At 43.8% G+C, this 20,829-nt stretch overlaps 1 protein-coding gene across 5 annotated transcripts in view; it reads right to left on the bottom strand.

Annotated features, from left to right (window-relative positions):
• The window catches only part of PALLD (palladin, cytoskeletal associated protein), a 275,578-nt gene that overhangs the window by 74,369 nt on the left and 180,380 nt on the right, over positions 1–20,829 (bottom strand). The window contains exon 1 of one of the 5 annotated variants that reach the window (XM_054989781.1): positions 7,798–7,881. The exons of 3 other annotated variants lie outside the window; for them this stretch is intronic. The gene's annotated coding sequence lies outside the window, so the exon portion shown is untranslated. Of the gene's footprint in view, positions 1–744; positions 984–7,797; positions 7,882–20,829 lie in introns of those variants that run through there. One more of the 5 variants, XM_054989779.1, reaches the window with a different exon arrangement.

Here is a 20,829-nt window from a genome sequence, read left to right as displayed (position 1 = left end):
AAGACGTGAAAACATAATAAACCCACAGTGACTGAGTACACAATGGATCATTCCTCCAAAGCACTCAGCAAACCGAGCCACATGGCTCCTATACAACTTGCGAGTTTGTTAATGAACCATAGCACTCTGAGTGCTAAACTCTACAGAATATTCAGAATCCTTGAAGTTACAGGCAGCTTACGTGACCAAAACATTTGTGTATCATTTGTTCAATCATACAGTTGTTTTGAAGTTCTGTCTCTACTCAATATCTTGGCTTACATTTTTTTCTTACGGTCTTCACTTTGCTATAAGGGGTATTCTTAGCCCAATCATACCCTTATTTGCTGTTTTTTTGTATCGGAATGGAGGGGGAGCAATTAATACATTCGAAAACATCCAAACTCCCTGTCTCTGTGTGAAAAATCACAGACTAAAGCAGCTGCTGCTACATTGACATCTCAAGTGGACTTTAGAGGATAAAAATATTAAAGTGATGCCAAACAATGTGGTGTTGCCTACACACGGCTCCAATTACAAAAAAGATTAACTAATACAGTAAGATACAGAATCAGGACAGAAAGAGCTTAGCCCTGCTTCTTGGAGCAGCTACATACAAGATCACATTACACAGGGTTTTTTAAAAAAAAGGTTGTAATTGCTTTCATCTGCCCTCTTACACTTGGTTTAACTTATTTACATACCTGACATGCAAAAAGTACCCTGCACATGCAGAAGTAAATACACGTAACCCTCTCACCTTACCTTTTCTGTACCTAGTTCGTGCCACTGTGCAGCTTTTCCCATATGAAGTGACAGGCAGACCAGACCAGCTGCAGCCGTGACACCGCCACTTTGGGAACTAAAGTGGAGCCGAGCAGGTACTCAATAATATATACAGATTAGTCAGAAGAGAGAACACCAACTTCATGACTCAGTGATTCTTCACTAAAGCTTTCTAGCTCCAGCAGTTTCACAATAAGAGTCCCTCAAAGTTCCTCAGAATTTCGCCAGGCAGTAGCTAGAAAAGCAAAGTTTCAAGGGGAAAAAACCCCAAATGCTGCCATGTCCTTCAGGCCTTCTTTTCTTTAAAACCACCAGGCTTGCTGAAGTGATTCTCACCGTCTCCTTCACAGCATGCAAAAGTTTGGCATCCCTTTTACTTCAGCACGAAGGGCTCCTGGCTGCTGCAGCAAAAGCCTTTTTTCCATCTTGCCTGTGTGTCTGTTTCCATTACAAATTACAGAGAAATCTTCAATAAATCAAGCACGAGAAAGAAAAGGAAACAGCCTGGGTTCTCTGGAATTTGTGTGTTTTAAAATGGCAGCAGTTAAAAGAGAGTTTAGCTATAGGGCTCTGGACTTAACCTCACAGCGCAGAGAGATGATTAAATTTTCTAGTCTGCCACACCACTTTTATTTGTCACTCTGCTTCGAAGAGAGAGCTATAGTACAGCACCATTTTTCATTAGCTGCCTTCTGGGTGAAGATCACTGGTCAGCTAAGGTTAATACAGTCTACTCTGCCTGGCTCCAGGATCTCAGAGAGAGAGAAATTTTCACATCATCTACCGTGTGATCCTTTTGACTAAAGATGCCGGGCATTGAACCTGCAACCCTCTGCACAGAAAGCAGATGCTCTTAAGACTGAGCCATAGCCCCAACCAACTTGCAGCCTAAAAAGTGTGTGGTGATGTAGCAGTTCTATTTGGATTTTTCTTAAAGAGATCCAGCCAGTGCAATCCTCTGCAGCCTACTCAAAAGCTAATCTCACTGTTTCCATCTAAGACAACTCCAAGGGAAGTGCGCACAGGAACGGACCAATACAAAGTACCTAAGTATGTTTACTCAGAATTAGGTCACATCAAATTCAATGCAGTGCTTCCAGGTAGATATGCTTAGGACTGTTGCCCAATACTAACTATGTTTACACACAAACAAATTTAATTTATTTCAGCAAGTCTTATTCTCAAGTGAGTGTGCTTGGGATTGTACCCGTAGCCCCTGAACAGCTTTCCTAGTATGTTTGTTTGTTTGCATGTAACACCAATATTCATGTTGCAATCATATTACTTACTCTAGAGAAGTCTCATAAAAGTTTGGATTGGGACTCTCTCATAATAAATACAACTTTTGTGTTTGCAGTGTTGATGTTGTGGTGTTGCTGGCCCACTCCGTTTTCTCTTGGCCAGATCTCTTTCTACAGTCCATCCCTTCAGAACAGCCTCAGCCCACAAAAGGCATATGATCAAGGACTTGATCCCGTTAAAACTTGCAGCCCCACAGCTGGTGCACAGTGTCAGCTATGGAATCCATCCACAATCTGCAGGAATCTGCAGGGAACTTTCCCATGAACCAGTGATAAACAACAACAACCCATCCCTGTCCGAGACCTTCCTACAAAGTGCAGGCAGCTGCACTGTAAAAACCTCACAAACATACAAGGGCATCATTTTTCCTTTATCAGTATTGAAACAGGGTTGTGTCAGCTGACCAGTAAAGGCCATCTGACTTGCTCTTGTTCATTTCAAGGCAGTCAGATATCAGTGTGCGAAGCTTTTCATTTAATGCCATTTATGCCCCACCTTTCTCCCCAAAACAGCCACGTCATTCTCCTCTCTTCCATTTCCTCCCACAACAAACCTTGTGAATCGGGTTAGGCTGAGTGTGGGAGACTGGCCCAAGGTCACCCAGCAAGTTTCCATGGCAGAGCTGGGATTCAAACCTGAGTCTTCCAAAACCTAGTCTGACAGACTAACCACTATACATATACCTGACTGACTAGTGGACTGCACAGTGGGCTAGCCCAAGGGAGAGAGATGAGGCAAGGGCGAGCTTTTCTCTGCTAAATATCACCACTTTATTACTGTCTGCACATTCAGGTTCTGTTAAAAGGCATAGTTGCAATGACTACTTAACAAGTTGGCAACCCTATTGCCATACCTCATGCTTTTCTTTGTATGTGCGCTGAGAGGATCGGCAGGATGTGTTCAAGAAGAGGATTCCTTTTTAGCACAAGCAGGTTCAGAGAAAAGCTCTCCTTTGTCTTCTTATTCTTCCCATGGCTAGCCCACTGTGCACTCCACTAGTCAGTCTGTGCAGCTCTTCATAACTCTGGCTCCTCCTTTTCCTGTCACGTGACTGTGGCCCTAATATGTGGTTGCCTCTCAATCAGTCCACATAGACATTAACAATAGGTCCAAAGGCTAGAAAATCTAGAATGGCTGAAGGGTGATGGCAACCATGCTTTCTAAACATGCATATTAATACCGGATCTTGAAAATACAGCAGAAAAATGGCAACTCTGTAGGAGCTCATCTTGACCCAGCACCATGGGTTGCAGATGACTGCTTTATAACTTAAAATCTAAGCAATTTCTTTGTTGTGCCAACCTAACAAGACTGTACTTGAGTGAAACCAGTCTTGTTGATGAATTAATTCTACTTCATAGCAACTGATTATTTCATCACAGACTGGAAATGCTTAGTCTACATTCCAATTCCAAAAAAGGGGGATGCCAAAGAGTGCAGCAACTACTGGACTATTGAATTCATTTCCCGTGCAAGCAAAATGATGCTCAAAATTCTGCAGCAAAGAATCTTACCATATATGGAATGAGAAATGGCAGATGTTCAAGTTGGATTCAGAAAAGGAAGTGGCACTAGAGATCACAAATTTACAATGGTAATGGAATATACCAGGGAATTTCAGGAGAAAATCAGCCTATGTTTTATAGATTAAAGCAAAGCTTTTGACTGTGTGGATCATGAAAAGCTATGGAGAGTTTTAAAAGAAATGAAATGCCACAACTACTGATTGTTCTGATGCACAACCTGTACTCTGGACAAGAGGCTACGGTCAGGACAGAATATGGGGAAACAGAATCGTTTCTAATTGGCAAAAGTGTCAGACAAAGATGCATATTATCTCTCTACCTGTTCAACTTCTATGCAGAGCATATCATAAGGAAAGTTTGATTAGATCTGGAAGAAAAGGGAGTTAAAATTGGTCGAAGGAACATTAACAGTTTGAGATAATGCAGATGATGCCATGTTACTGGCAGAAAATAGCAAAGACTTGAAATGACTACTGATGATTGAAGGTTAAAGAATAAACTGCCACATCAAGATTACAGCTGAACATCAAGAAGACAAAAGTAATGATTACTGAGGAATTACACAGTTTTAAAGATAACGAGGAAATTGAAATGGTTCAAGATTTCCTATTCCTTGGCTCAATCATCAACCAAAAGGGAGACTGCAACCAAGAAATCAGAAGAAGACTGAGACTTGGAAGAGCAGCTGTGACGTAACTAGAAAAGATCCCTAAAGATAAAGATGTCTCTCTGAGGACCAAGCTCAAGATAATCCAAACGATGGTATCCCCCATTACTATGTACGGATGTGAAAGTTGGACAGTGAAGAAAGCTGACAGGAAGAAAATTGATTCATTTGAAATGCTAGAGTTTTGCAGATGGATGGCCAAAAAGACAAATAAGTGGGTACTAGATCAAATCAAGCCTGAATTATCCCTAGAAGGTAAAATGATAAAACTGAGACTATCATATTATGTCACATCATGAGACGACAAGACTCTCTCGAAAAGTTAATGATGCTAGGAAAAGTGAAAGGCAGTAGGAAAAGAGGAAGAGACCCAAAATGAGATGGCTTGACTCAACAAAAGAAGCCTCCAGTTTGCAAGATCTGAGCAAGTCTGTTAAAGATAGGATGTTTTCAAGGTCTTTCATTCATAGGGTTGCCATAGGAGGTGACTTGACGGCACATAACACACACACATAGCAACAGAGTGATAAGACATAAAAACCTAGATATGTAGCCCAATATTTTCTATTTGCTTTCACTGCACTGAACAGCTTTTTCTGGTAACAAGTGGTTTCTATGGAGAATGGAAACTTACTTAAACAACTAAAGGTTGTTCATCTCAATTAATCTCAATTTATTGATAGATCTGTCACCGCAGCGTTCCCTTAGACTCACACACTCTTAAATTTCCTGAAGATTTTAATCCTAGTCATTTACTTGGTATTAATTCCTTCTTCCAATTCCGAGCAAGCATGCTTACAGTCAATCCTAAACTGAGTTATACTCTTCTAAGTCCGTTCAAGTCAAAAAGTTTAGAAGGGTGTACCTCTGTTTGGGATTGCACTGTCTGGGCACATTTCATATGGTCCCGTCTGTGTTGTATTGACAACCATGGAAACTAAGTGCAAGTCACAGCTCCCACTGGGTTAAGTGCAAATTGTCAACAGTGTGCCTTTACTGAAAGAATTTAAACTATGTGCTGGCATTCAAGGTGCCACACCCACAATTGACCTGCTATAATGATGTAAATGTCCCCAAGATCTTACTTACACCGTTAATGCATGGAGGTTAGACTTGTACTGTGAGGTTAAAAAACAAAACCTGTGCTGGTCCAACTTCCACTTCAATACATTCAATGGGCATAAAATGAAGTGTGTAGAGCTGAGGCAGAGTAATTACAGCCACACTTCTCACCCAGCGCATGAACTGTTTTAACAATTTGTTGGTGCGTCAGCCTGCAGCACCGGCTGGCAGGCTGATGCCCTTGAAAATTTGTAAAGCTGCTTTAGGGCTGAGTAAACACACATGAACATATGAAGATGTCTTATGCAACAGACCACTGGCCTATCAAGGTCAGTTGGGTCTACTCTGACTGGTAACACATCTCCAGGGTCTCAGGCAGAGGTTGTCCACATCACCTACTACCAAATCCTTTTCACTAGAGATACTGGAGATTGAACCCAAGTCCTTTGCATGGAATGCAGATGTTCTATCCCACAACCAATAGCAGGAAAGAGGACCACATTTAGGTCTCTGCCCTCCTGTGACAGAGTTTTGACTGGATAAAATCTAGAAAGCAACACACTCTTGATTTCCCACAGTAGAACACACACACACACACACACACACACACACACACACACACACACACACACACACACACACACACACACACACACTACTTAAAACTGGTTGATGGTAGGTAAAGAAGGGTGTCACTCCCCCTTATATATATATATATACTGGCAGTTTGAATCAAACACAGATAGAGGCAAAAATCTGACAGTTTTTATGTGGAATAAACAAGCATCTTGTGGCATCATAAAAACTGACCATTGCTCTTAGAGAATCTGATCCTGGACAAACAAGACATCTACAGCAGGCAATGAACCTGCTTTCCCTGGGCTCTGCTCGGATATTTGTAAATAAACAGATATCACAAAGACACTAAAGTATTCTATTGCTCACTTATCAAAACAAAAAATAAAACCCTAGATTTTTTCCCTAATCTGGAAAGTGGGAAGCACGTAGCAATGTATTAATAATGGCATTTTATCCCCTCGAACACTTCCAGGGAAGTGTTCATTATCATCATCAATATATAAGTATTCCTGACTGAGCCAAGGTCATTCAGATGGTCCCATCTGCACAGCTGCAGGCTTCCCATCAAGCAGAATCATTCAGATCCAAAGCCAACATCTAGATCTGTGGACACAGAGATGGACTCAAGAGCATCCCAAGACCACGAACAGAGGAAAAGCCATGTACAACAATTGGTACCCCTAAGCTACTGGCTCAGTCTTACTACCTCCAGTTTTCAACTGAAAGGATGATGGATGTGGGACAAATCTAATGGAGCAATTAAGATACCTTAAAAGCAATTCGCTGCAGAGGTTGCATGCTTATCTGGAACCAGAAGCAATGCTGGAAATGATTTTGTCTAGGGGTGTCACTTGTGGGTGACTCTTGACTATTCACAAATATATATTCCGAAATTCCAGGGCTAGAAAGTACCTGAAAGCTATGATTCTCCAGTATCTAGTAAGTTCAGGAGAGGCCATGGCTCAGTGGTAGAGCATCTGCTTGGCATGCAGAAGGTCCCAGGTTCAATCCTCAGCATCTCCAGTTAATGACCAGGTAGTAAGTGATATGAAAGACCTCCACCTGAAACCCTGGAGAGTGGCCTGTCTGAGTAGACAATACTGACTTTGACGGCCCAATGGTCTGAGTCAGTATAATGCAGCTTCTGCACAATGCAGCTTCTACACAAGCTGAGGCAATAGTTGCCTGGTATAATATATACCATCTAACTTTGTGTATTGTCAAAGTGTGTGTACAAAACATTGATGAAGCAACCATGAGCAATTAGTAGGGGTGAGATGCTTGATGAAATCAATATACTACTTAAAACTGGTTGATGGTAGGTAAAGAAGGGTGTCACTGAGAAATAATACCAGAGCCAATGTTTGCAAGCTTCATGACACAGTGAAGAGTGGAATCTATACTCTAACCACTATATTCTAATACTCTTAACCACTAAACCCATATCCCAGCATTGTTTGGGACTTCACATTTGCCAACAGCACTGTTATATAAACACCATTTAGACATTTAAATGCAATGAAAATTGGCACCAGAATCCTTTGGCATCTGTCCTCATGTTCCCTTTTCTACTCCAAAACAGAGGTATCCAGTGTTTCACAGATGCTTTTTCAACATTAAAACAAATGATGAAAACACAATACAACAAAAATGTTGATAGCGTTTCTTCAAAGTCTCTTTTGCATGGCTCCGGAGGAACAGCCCCCTCTCCACCCCCTACAGCTTTGACTAAAAGCTTTGTCCGTTATTGTAATTTTACAGAGCAGGCTCCACAGAGAAATGACAAAAAAGTGAGTCTGTCAGAGTTGCTGACAGAGGATTAACAAGGAGAGAGAGAGAGAGAGAGAGAGATATGTTTCCTGCTTTTCCCACACACTCTGCTGCATAAGTACTTACTCTTTGCCTCCCCCAAATCCTGAATATGCTCGTATTCTGAAGTACTCTGGCTCTGACTTCCTTATTTGGTTGCTGGAACAGTTCTTGTGCCTCGCTCCAACCGTCCGGGGAAGCTGCAGGCCTCCCCTCCATCCACAGGCCCCCCCTCCCCCCTTTCATACATACAGTCTGGCTTCAAACAGGTCACTCTGACTCAGCCTCCTCTGCCGCTTGCAAACCAATCACACAGCACATATGCCCATTTATGGAGTACCTTTCCTTTTGGAAATCAGCAGGGGAACTGGGAGTTTTCAGCGGTTTGGAAAGTTTGCTCTGCAGCATGCACTGAAATGAGCACAAAACATGGGTTTTCATTTTCATGTCGTACAGGCTTGTTGCTTTGCCCAGAAACAAAGCAAAAGAATTTTTTAAAAAAGACGTGGGTATGTAGGGGGATACACCCTAGTTCTATTTTTAAAACAAACTAGCAACTTGTGACTATGTTACGACCAGCATAAATGTATGTGTGCAATTGCCTCTGGAGAAATGGCCTCTAGTCCACAAAAGTTTCTGCCGAAATAAAATTTTGGTCTGGTCAAGTAGACACGTAGAAGAATGAAGTGGTAATGAACGCAGTAAATTGTTGAGGCCGCAGGATGGATCACACAATTTCAGACTGGAGTGAAACCATGTTTCCAAGTTAATAATTCCCTGTAAGTGGAAATCTAGCATCGTATGCAAAGTTCTAGTCAAACACATCTCTCCCTGATGAACACACATTTTATTTGCAGGGGTTGGTTATGTGGGAGAGCATTAAGAATATGTGTGACCTCTTCACCAGCAGCCAGAACACTGTAGCCCACTCTTCCATCTCACTCTGCTATGGGTGTAGGCTGGGCCCTTACAGAGCCAAAAGATACCTGTTTATTTTTGCTGCAACAGACGAACACGGCCACCCCTCTGGAATGTGCTTATCTAGTTTCTTTGTAGTCTAGCCATGTGGGTTTTAAAGACAGTCTTTCAAGTTTTAAAGATGCACAGCTATTCTATAAAATCAGTTCAGCTGCTGCATAGTTGAAAGCTGGTGCTAGGAACTGAAACCAGGAAAAAGAGTGAGAAAATAAATTCAGAGTTATGAACATAAATTAAATTATCACTGTAATTCAAATGAAAGAGGTGCCTAAAAGTGAAGTTAATTATTTTAAGACTGATTGACTTGCACAACCAAAGTGTAAGACCTCCATTTCTAGAGAAGCACTGATATGGTACAACTATAATGATATCGAATAGTCATCTAGGCCTCATCTGAGGATACTTAAATCAGGAGACAGGGTCCATGGAGAAAGGAAACTGAGTTTTCTGCAAACTTGGGGACACATCCACAGGTTTGCAGAAAGAAACTGATTTATTTTAAATGGAGGTGGTGGAATAAATCCGCCCCCCTGCAAATGGAGGAGTGTTGTCTGCATTTGTGCAGACAATGTACCTTTCATTCACCTAGCTTCATCCATGCCAGGCTAGTGGCTGAAGGAGGGCAGGGAAAACTGCTACTGCCATGTGAGTCAGAGGCAACAACGATGTGTGTACAGTCTGAACTGCAGAAGAGCAGCAATACAGGTGGTGGGGAGAGAAGCAATCGCTGCCTCCCCTCCATGAGCCAAGGGGGAGTGGCAATGGAGGCAGGCAGCTGAGTGGAGGAAGAGGGACTAGAACCTCCACGGCTACCATTGTGCAGCGGTGATGTGGTTGGACAATTCAGTGAGCCACAGAGGGGAAGCGATGCAAGCATCAGAGGAGGAAGCAGCTGCTGCCCCCTCTCATGCCATATAAGCAGGGGTCATTTTGTAGAAAAAGAGCTGGAGGAACTCATTAGCATATGCCACGCCCCTTGACATCACCAGAAGTGTGTCATTAGCATGACTGATTTGCATGTGCCACACCCCTGACATCACCTATCCTGGCTGTTTTGGACCCAATCCTGGCCATTCAGAGCCAAAATTGGGCCCAAAATGGCAAAAAGGGGCTCAAAATGGTCAGGGTCTGGCCGCTGCTGAGCGGGAGAGTGATCCACCACCCGTCAGAGGCCCGAAACAGGCCCAAAATGGCCAAGAGGTGGGCAGGGCCACCTGACATGTGACCTATTTGTGGAACTACCGGAACTGCGTTCCTGCGCGTTCCCCCTCAAAATGAGCCCTGCATATAAGACAGCAGTGATGCAGACTGGCTGGCAAGTGCAGGAGTTGCCAGCCCATAGTTCTCTCTCCTGCAGGTCTTCGAGGTCCCACTTGTCAATACATCTAGCTGTCAACATGGCCCAAATCTGCATATCAAGACCATATAGACAGAAGGGAGATTTTTTTGCCCCTTCCAGTCTTGGGTGACTACCCAGGTTTGCAGAAAAACCTGAACAAGGAGAAGGGGGAGCCTCAGCCACCTCCCAGCATTGTCCTGCCTCCAAAATTGCCACTGATGCATTAGTGCTGGAGGGGGGCAAGCAGGCGAGATGAGGGTGAGTTTCAGCTGCCCCCCCCACTGCCTCTACTGTTGCTGAGGCAGCAGTGCCAGAGTTGGGGGGTGAGAAGGAGGGGAGCCTCCACTACTCTCTGTACCCCCTCCCACCCTCAGAAACCTGGAAGGTGGTGGGGAGGGGGATGGCTGTGCAAAATTCCTCTCTGCCAGTCTCTTGGTGGTTAAGGGGAGCTGTCTGGCATGTGGTTGGCACAGCGGGACTGAAGAGCAGGATGGAATTCCCCCTGGGAGTCTTGCACGTCTCCATTCGTTGATATCTAATAATTTTAGATTAGACAAGTCTACTAGACAAATGTCTTCTCAGGAAAAACACACATACATACACTGTCCATCCAGAAATATTTACCAGAAAACAGTTCTTCTACATCTTGCTGCTCATTTGCTGTAATAATCTTTAAGCCTTCCTGAATGGCAAAGCCAAGATCTCTCAAGACGATTGTTTTAGGGGGATTCCTCTAACACCCCTCTAGAGAGCAGTGGTTTTCAGTCTTTCATGCCTACACTGACCCATCTGACAAGGAAATCCTGTGTCTGCAACAGAACTTCCTATGAGTGTTGCAGAGGATTCTGGGAAGTGTTCTAGGATTCACATTCAGTCCATGAGTACATTAACTTTTTTTTAACATTACTTTTGCCTTCAGCTCTAGGCATTTCTGTATACTGGACACATGAAGCTGCCTTATACTGAGAGCCAAACTACAAGTGATGAATGACACAGGTTGGACACTTGTCAGCTTCCCTCAAGTTTTGATGGGAAATGTAGGCATCCTGGTTTTACAGCTTGGCTCTCCATTACAGCTGCAAGACCAGGATGCCTACATTTCCCATCAAAACTTGAGGGAAGCTGACAAGTGTCCAACCTGTGTCAGGCGTCACTTGTAGTTTGGCTCTGAATCAAAGCATTGGTCCATCACGGTCAGTGCTGTCTACTGTAACGGGCAGTGATTTTACAGGGTATCATGTCAAGGTCTTTCATACCATCTACTAACTACATGATTCTTTTTAACTGGATAAATCAGGGAATGAACTTGGACCTGCACACAATGCAGATACTGTACCTTGGCCTTGGGCCCACCTTTGTACAGGAATGAAATGTTCCTGGCATTTCAGCAACTTGGAGGGGGCAAAGGCAAGCTCATTTGTTGATTTCTCTGGAGGGAGGAACTTTCCAAAGAGCGGAGTGGCTACAGTCATGGCTTCCCTTCAATTCTTCTGGTTCACTCAGTCTTACAGAATCATAGAATGAAACCCCACAATGCCTCGCTCTATTAGAATGCAAGGCAACACACTGCAGGAGTCAGATGCCGTTTCCAAATGCAATTTGTGCTGTCGAGTGGAGGTGATTAAAAACAGGAACAGTGGACCCCTGCATTCCAGTAATTCCCCTCGAGGGGCTGCCCTTTGCCCAGGGGCACATCTGTGCCATGGAAGTAAATGAGGTGGTTGGGAAAAAAATCTGGTGGAATTTTTATCTTCTCAGGCTAGAATCCCCTCAGTTGAGCAATTTACACAACGGATAAAGCTCTTAGTCAACCAACAGCGGTAAACACCAGATACCTAAAAGCTGAGCCAATAGTTGCGCTTTGAAACAATAAAGGAATGTAGGCTAATTTATTTATATTGATAGCCTGCCAACTCTTTAAAGCTTAGGCCTACACATAACTTTGCGTAGTTCATCCTCACAATAACTAGGAAGGACGAGTTATGTTGTTCGCATTATAATTTCTAATGTTTGGTTGTATTTATGATGTTTTCCCATTTATAAATCATGTCACATTTTTTTCCATAATCCAATTTTATTTCTGATTGAATATTTTAATTCCACAGTTTGCAGTTCAGGAGACAATGAAGAAAATGTCAGACAACATTCAAGAACAAGACTCAGGTCAAGAATCAGGTTTGTCTCTCATGAGACGTTTCTGGCTTGGACATCTGGATACCCAGTCTGAGTGTGTAGGTATATAAATGCATGCATCTGTGTACAGAACTCTGGTTCTCTGCCTTCAAGCCCAACTAAAAAAGCCATTCTTCATACGCACCTATGGCTTTCCTTATACTTGGTAATTTGCAAGTGGGACTGACAGGCCCTGGGCTATCTGGAGCAGTGGAGAATGCAGCAGGCTTGGGAGGGAGGTGCATCAGTCCATCCATCTCATCTCCTACCCATAAATGTCTCTCTAGTCAAGTTCCAAGAAGACAGTCTTTGTTCAGTACTGCCCATATTACGTACAATGGCTCCACATTACCTCACCCACCCTAGGAATTGCTCCATTCCTTCCTCTGCCAGGGCCATGCTGACTCATTCTCTCCACCCACCACAGTCTCCTCTGGACCCACCCAGCATTAGCCCAGGGGAAAGACATCACCCCAATAACAGGGATCATGGCTAATCATCCTTGCCTTACTGAGCTGGCTAAGGTTGCCAGCTCCAGATTGGGAAATTCCTGGAGATTTGGGGGTGAATCTGAGGAGGGTGGGATTTGGAGAGGGGAGGGACCTCAGTGAGCTACAATATCATATACTCTATCTTACAAAGCAGCCATTTTCTCCATGGGAATGGATCTTTGTAATCTGGAGATGAGTCATAGTGCCAGGAGACCTCCAAGCCCTACCTGGAGGTTGACAACCTTAGCACTGGCCCTGCTAGGTTGGCAACCTAAGCACTGCATCAACCCCTCAGGTCACTTCCTGGATTTTGAGTCATCTGCTGGGTTTGCCAGCCCCCATCTGGCCCTGCTTCAATCCCACTGTCTGTGCCGTCATTCCCTCTACACTGGCCACTGTCTCCACCTGGCTGGCCAGATGGGCACCTGGGCTCCTCCAGATACACAATATCAAACAGTAGGCTATATAACCCTATCTTCTCAGAATCCTGGAAATTCTCAGCTTCTTTCTTTTGCAGGAAAAAAATGGTACCCTGCTACGGATCCCTTCCTAGCATGGTATCATTCAACATCAACTTTGAACTGAACCAGAAATTTCTAGTCTATTATACTGTAGGCTTACCAGCTTGTCTACCCTGGTAGGCAACCTCCCATCCCCACACTCCATCCCTCACACTGGATAAGTAGAACAATGGAAGGAAAGGGGTGGAACAACAGTGCAAATACTGTGATGTCACATCCAGTTGAGTATCCAGAAATGATATCACAGCAGCTGTGCCACTCTAGGAATTCCCTCAGTTGCTATAGTCATGGATGCCATGACATCACTTCTCAGTGCTAACCCAAATGTGATGTTATGGCATCTATGATGCTCCTCTCCCTCCTCCATCCCCCATATACTCCTTGAGATTGCCATCAGAGAGCTGGCAACCCTAATACACTGCTATCTATGTGGTGATGCCCTCATGACTCCCTGAACTGTACGCTGATGCCCTTGTGGTCCCTCTAGACTGCAGAGCAAAAGAGAAACAGACAGCAGCCTCCTCTCCAGGTTCCAGCGGATTGGAACAATCTCTTATTCAACCAGATATGGAAATCCAGAAAGGAGTCCCCACCTTCTGCATATGGCATATTATAGGATGGATTCTTACCTTTCCACCAATTTCCCATCTGTTTCATCAGGACTCCACATATTTCTAACCATAGGTACTCCTGAAAGACGAGTCCACTATACTAGGGTCAATAGACTGTGCATCATTGCTGTGACAGTCAATGATTTCAACATTCAATTGTCCGATTATGTCCTTAGCTGTGATTCTGGCCAAGGATTCGTTATACAGACAGTTGGCTCCTTGCCCAGCTTCCTTCCCTTTACGTACAAGTTTTTGTTGTTGTTATTAAATGGAATATCCCAGTTTGACCTCAGATAGACCACCTTCAGGAAGAGAAGTGGAGACAAATTCCTTCACAATTTCTTCTAAACTTCTCTGTAATGTTCTGCTGCAGTAAAAACATTAACCAAATTATTCTGCTTGTCATCACATTCCTAATCTTCCTTCAACATACATGGTCACCCCCATCTTCATTTTATCTTTTCTACAACCCTGTAAGGTAGAGTAGGACGATAGGATATGAAAGTCAATCAGTGAGTTTCATGGTAAAGTAGGGGCATTAACTATTACATCATACGGACTCTCAATGATTGCTGATGGGTTGTTGCATTTGGGTATACCTTCTGGCTCACAAAACCTCGCATGTGCAGCAGCATGGGAGCCCAATAAGGATGCCAGAGGTGAACCTTAGCCAAATATCAGCAAATCCTAGAACCTGAAGCCACAGGTTGGAGGCAGGAGGCTACAAATCAGACCTACTGCTGATACTCAGGCATCTTCCTGCTTGGAAAAGTCCTTCCTAGTAGGAGAAAGCCAATGGTCAGCCAGGATGAGTACAGTCACACTAGAGCCCAACCTCTCTTTACTGCTCAGAGAATCCTTAAATCTGTAGCCCCTGAAGCTCAAAACATGGGGCTGCCATTTCATAGATCCATGGATTCCTGATTCTAGCATTAACTAACAAAGAGATCATCAAATGGCTTCACCACGCAGCATCTACAGTCTTCAGGTTCATCTCAATCTAGTCCTTGAAGACTGCTGCCCTCACATCTACTTCCAGGATACCACCCAAATGCCAGGTCACACTCCTAACCTAACAGTTTTTTACCTTGCTTGCATACCAGGACTACCATAGTTAGGTCTGATTCTCATGACCAACTAAATGATCTCTTAAATTACCTGGAAGAGGAAATGTTACAACATCAATTGTCATGGCTATGACCAAGGAAGTTATTCAAGACGTCTATGCTCACAGAAACAGGGCTAGCCCAGCCCCATAATTAGACAGGCTGCAAAGAGAGTCTAGAGGCCTAGAATAAAACAATCTTGGAGAGAGGCACAAAGCAATAGAGTTACACAGTTGTATCGCCATGCGTGGATTAGAAGACACCATCTAGGCTTGTCATTCCCCCGCCCGGGGCAGGGGATCCCCTGCTCTCACCTCCTCCCCTCACCCCCACTTACCTTGCCAGCAGGGGGGCGCCCCCCTGGGCACCCTCTGGTGGCGTGGTGCATCCCTGGGTGGTGCGGCATGCCCCTGCGCCCTGCCACAGTGCACTACCGTGCCCTGCAACAGACCCATTTGGAGCCAAATTGGGCCTGTGGGCGGGGGATTCAGCCCTTTGGCGAGCGCGGGGCCACCTGTTGACCCACATGATGATGTCACTTCCCAGAAGGAGAAAAGCGATGCTGAAGACTTCGGAGGATAAATGCCAGGCTCCCAGTCCCCCTGCTTGGGAACTCCACGCCACGTAACTCATAATAATGCATACAATGTACCAAGGCCCAGAAGCAGCGAGTGTCTGAGAATGGCAAGAATGTATAACTTCATAGAAGCTGGCAATATTATAGACATACTGGTGGAGGGGCAAGAGATATTCAGATGTATGAGAAACTTGTAATCGCTAATTCTACATATACTTAATTAACACAAAAAGTAGCAACAATGAACTAGTTATTGTTATATGTTTCAAGAAGATGTTTCATAAATATGGAAAACTTTGTTTGGTGTATGAAATCATAAGATAATAAGTTAGCCAAGAATTTGAGTCTTTGAAACGGGTATTGTTAAGAAAAGGTTCTGAAACCCTATAAATATGTTAAATTGATAGAGAGCTTCTTCTTAGCAGGTGCTCCTTGCCTGTGATCTTCTTCTCTTTGGGTAAGATACTTTTTGGACTCGTGTAATTGCCCTGTTTAATGGTCTCTGATTTTTTATTGATAGAGATGTTATTAAGAATACTAAGTAGGTGTGCTGTAATAATAAAGGCCTAAAAAGGAAGCAGAGACTCCATAATGGTATGATGTGATTGTGTACTATACCCAGTAACAGACCAAAGATGTTATCTGGGGCATACCTCTGGACAGGAATAAATGATTTGATACAGGAAAGCTAATTAAACACTTAAGGCTTCTTAAAAGCATGCCTGTATCTGAATCAGGCCTGACCGGAGTCATCCAAATCAGTACGTACAGCTGGTCTTTATTTAGAGCGAGGACCATTTATTTATATGGAGACTTCCAACCAATACAGCAACCAATCAGAAAATTCCCAATAATGATTTTCAAAGATGATTATTTTTATATAGGATTTGTTGTTGTTACCCTCTTTGCAATGTGAAGAGAAAGGAGTAGTACATAAATGCCTTACATACATATGGATATCAGGTGGTTTCTAGATGCATATTGATTAAAAAATCAGTATTACATCGACAAACAGCTGCAGAATATTGGATGCAAACATCAGAACATCAGCATACACTTTATGGGTGGGTGTACCTTCTGCTTTGAAATTACGAAGCTAATGGTGGTCAGTACATTTCATTCACTTTTAAGTTAAGCTTTTATCTCTCAGAGTTTCTCTACACAATACTTTCGTGATGTCATCACACAGGGTGGGAGGCGTGCTGCCCGTGCGGCAAGCCGGCTGCCCCAGTGCCCGGTGTGCCCTGGAGCTGGCGGCGGCGGCGGCACAGGCATGCGCTGGGGCAGCTGGCTTGCCATGCATGCAAGACCTCCCAGCCCTGCGCTCAGCCACCCGCGTGGTAAGCCAGCTGCCCCAGCGCACGCCCTCACCGCCACCACTGCCGCCAACTCCACAGCGCACCGTGCATTGGGGTGGCCAGCTTGCCGCATGGGAGGCTGAGCACAGGGCTAGGAGGCCCTCCGCACGGTTCGCCTGCTCTACTGCCCCATGCCGCCCGCATGGCAAACTGGCCACCCCAGCGCACAGTGCACTGCGGAGCTGGCAGCGGTGGCGGCAAGGGTGTGCGCTGGGGCAGCTGGCTTGCCACGTGAGTGGCTGAGCGCAGGGCTGGGAGGTCCTGCGCGCTCGCCAAGCCAGCTACCCCATCGGCGGGGCTGGCAAGGGCCTCCCAACCCTGCACTCAGCCTCCTGCGCGGCAAGCCACGGCACACTCCCGGCAGCTGGCAGCCGCGTCCGGCACCCCCTCTTTGGCGGTGCCAGGGGCAGGATACCCCCCCTGCCCCCTCGATCCGGCCCTGGTTTTAAATGACAGAGCTTGTGAAGATCGCTCCGGCAGGGATGGATTATTTCACAGACCTCCGCTGTCTCTGGCATCTCCCCTTCCGGAGTCTTTGCCCTGCTGAGTTTCAGTAAATTCAAAGTTTTAAGCAGCAAGTGCAGCAGGGTAAAAGCCCCGGAAGGGGAGACAGTGCAGCATACCAGAGGTGGTGGAGGGCTGGGAGAGAATCCATCCCTCTGGAACGATCTCCACTGGCTCTGTCTTTCAAAACTATGCTTCCCAGCTAACATGGTGTCTCCGAACACTTGACGAACAGACGCCCCGGCGTCTCATGTACAGAGACTCTCAGAGAGGCATAGCTATTCTGACTGTGCAGCCAAAAAACCTATTGAAAAACTATTCTGGCCATTCATAGAAACACCAACAAAAAAGTGAAGACTAATTATATTCTTGCCAGTGTATTATTTTAGGAATATACTGAGCTCCAAAAAGACTGGTGTCCTTCCTTTGTATAGTGTTATTTCTTTTACAGCACTGATAAGAGGTTTAATACCAGGAAAGCATTTGAGTAAGAATAGCAATAACACGAGTTTACTTCTACAAAAATAGAAAGAGAAATCACTTGCCGGAACTGACATTTCATTGAAGTGAAAATGAACTCGCATAGTGGCCTTCCAGATTGCCTAAGGAATGGGGTCATCTGTATACGTGGCTGGCCATTGAAAGGGCATGACTCAGCCATATGTATCTCACATGAGTCTGACTGTGATAGGATCACACATTGTTAAAACACAGAGCAAGACCACAGTCAAGAAACCATACAGTTTCAGCAATGACGCTGTGTAATTGCGAAATAAATTTCATAATATGGAAAGTTTTGAATGTTTTAAGTATTATTGAAATTTAAAGGGGCTGCCTGGAGCACAGAAAGTTATTTTACAAGCATAATATGCATACATATTTGATGCACAGAACTAAAATTCTGCTTAGAAAGCAAAAATCATGTGTCAGCTACAGCTTATCAGCTATATGGGACAGTATAAAACGTGCTCAGGTAGGCACATATCATACTTCATGGACATAAAATGCAGGATTTCTATGTTTGTTCAACTAGAACTTCAGCAGCCCCTTCAACTCTCACACCCAACTCTTATTTTCTACCAGTTTTTAGGTTAGACACAATTTAATGCTAAACAATTTTAACTGAACTCGAGTATTCGGATGGAAATCTCGTTTTAAACAGGAAAGCATGCCATGCAGGATATATTTTTATTACAACAGTTGCCACAACTTGTACAGCTTGTTTGTATGTATGGCCAGCTGCTGAACAAATACTGTAAATAGAGCTGACCTAAAACCATGAATGCATTTTACAAAGAACTGAACCTCTATCCAATGTGTTGATTGTTTGGAGGGGGAACTGCAAAATAAAGCAAAATTGTGTGAGTGGTGAAGGAAAATAAGATATTCTATACCACAAACAGGATTGCCAGCCCCCCAGTGACGGTGAGGCATCCCTTGCCCCAAGCTCCCATTTCCTGCCACTGCTCTGAGAGGAGAAAACTAAAAAGGAAAGAAATATAAAAAAGGCCATCGGGTAAACAGTATGATACCCCTTCCAAGAAAAATCCAGAAGTGAAGCTACATTTCTCTAGGAGTAGCCAGGTTGCTAGAGAGGCATGACATCACTTATGGCCCCCCATGTTCCCACCCCCTCAGTCTTCTGCTGGTTGCCTGGCAATCCTAGTCATGATCTTAACACCTCTTTGTCTACATACAAGGTAAAACACCCAGCTGACTTCAAGGGGTTCAGGTTGTTACTACACACAAATGGTTATTCTGGGAAGAATATGTAAAAAATGGAAGCCATCCAATCCAGCTGAAAATATAAGAGCCAGTAGTCAGTCAACTGTCTGATGTCAAATGGATCACACAGGTTCCTTCAATGTCCAAGCGCAAAGGAAGAATGTAGCAGCTGTTATACTAATTTATACTAATTATACTGGAGACTAATTTTTGGTTGATATAGTAAGTAAAGAGTCAATGTAAGCCAAATGAGGATAGACTTACTTAGGGAGTCTTTGCAAATACTAGCTCTCCATTGGGAGAGTCTCTCTCTCTACCTGCTAAATTTAGGTCTTTACAAAATAGCCAAAAATAAAGGTGACCACAATGGTCCATAGCAAAATCCAAAAGCTATGTAATTCATTGGGTATATGAGAGAGCGATATCAGGCTGGCTATATGTACTGCAATTGGCTGGATTACGTATCCAATAAGAACAACCCTCTTTTTCTTAAAAAGAAATTGGCACCAAAGCAACACTCAAGAAAACAATGTTCCTGATCATAGTAAGATAACTGGACATAAGGAAAACACTGCTGGATCAGATCAGTGGTCTACCTAGTCCAGCAAGCCGGTTTCACACAACCACTTGCCTTGGTGAGCCAAATGAACGGGCATAGAGGTCCTCATCTTGCTTTTTTAGCATCAGTATTTAGAGGCTGACTACCTCTGACTATGGACTAGAGCTTTCCCTTTAGTCATTATGGCTAGTAGTAGCAACTGATGGTCCTATCTTGCATGAATTTATCTAACCCCACTTAAAAGCCAGAGGGGAGCCAAGAGCAAACGGGTGTTAAATGATGAGGTCTAGTGTTTATGTCTTTTGGAGAACATTTTGGCTCCCCGAAACAAATGTCCTTCATTGCATTAAAACAGTCAGTCACAAGAATTATCCTAAGTGTAAAGCAATGAAAAAGCAAAGCGGCAAGGAAGAATCAGGGATATAGGACATGAACAGAAATCTCACTTAACCACCTCCCCACATGATCTGTTTGCACGTTCAATCAACATGCACAGAATGGGAGTGAGTTCGAGCATGCCTGCTTTCCCTCCATGTCATCTACAACCGTAGCTCCCTTACTTATGATAAGGAACATTAGAAAAACACTAATTCCAGTTGCATGGAGGCAGCTTGCGCATGTATATTTCATTCATGCATAATGGTATACTCATGAGCATTTTCCAAAGAAATGCTAAGTGAAGAAAAGTATATTTAATTGCGTAACGTACCAAGTGATTGTGTTTTACAACGTTCATTCATAGAAGTTTCAAACCTGCAGCAACGACTTAGTACCAAGAGATGATTGCTTACTCCTTATTAATGCACCAACATAGATAACAAGATAATCTATGACCCAGACTGAAGTCAAATTATTAATTTTTGATTTGATGCGGAAAACCAGTGCAAACATAGATTTAATTTTTTTTTCATGCTTGTTCCAGAATAGACGGTTTGGGGGTCTATTTCTCTACTGGCACAAATTCTGGTAAGGGGTCATTAATATTTTACTTTACTTCTTCCACCAAGCACACAAGAGACATGTACTCCAATGTTCTTGCCATACCACTGACACATGTTTCACATCTGGAGGTAAGCTATAATGCTTGTTAAAATACTGCTGTATAATCCATCACACTAATTCATGGCCTTAGTAATTTCATATTACATGAATGGGTTGTAGATTCATTGTAACCTCTA

Source organism: Eublepharis macularius, chromosome 10 (genome assembly GCF_028583425.1).
Source record: "Eublepharis macularius isolate TG4126 chromosome 10, MPM_Emac_v1.0, whole genome shotgun sequence".
Lineage (NCBI taxonomy): Eukaryota > Metazoa > Chordata > Lepidosauria > Squamata > Eublepharidae > Eublepharis > Eublepharis macularius.
The sequence above is the reverse complement of the archived record's forward strand: the minus strand, read 5'-3'. Positions and strand labels throughout refer to the sequence as shown.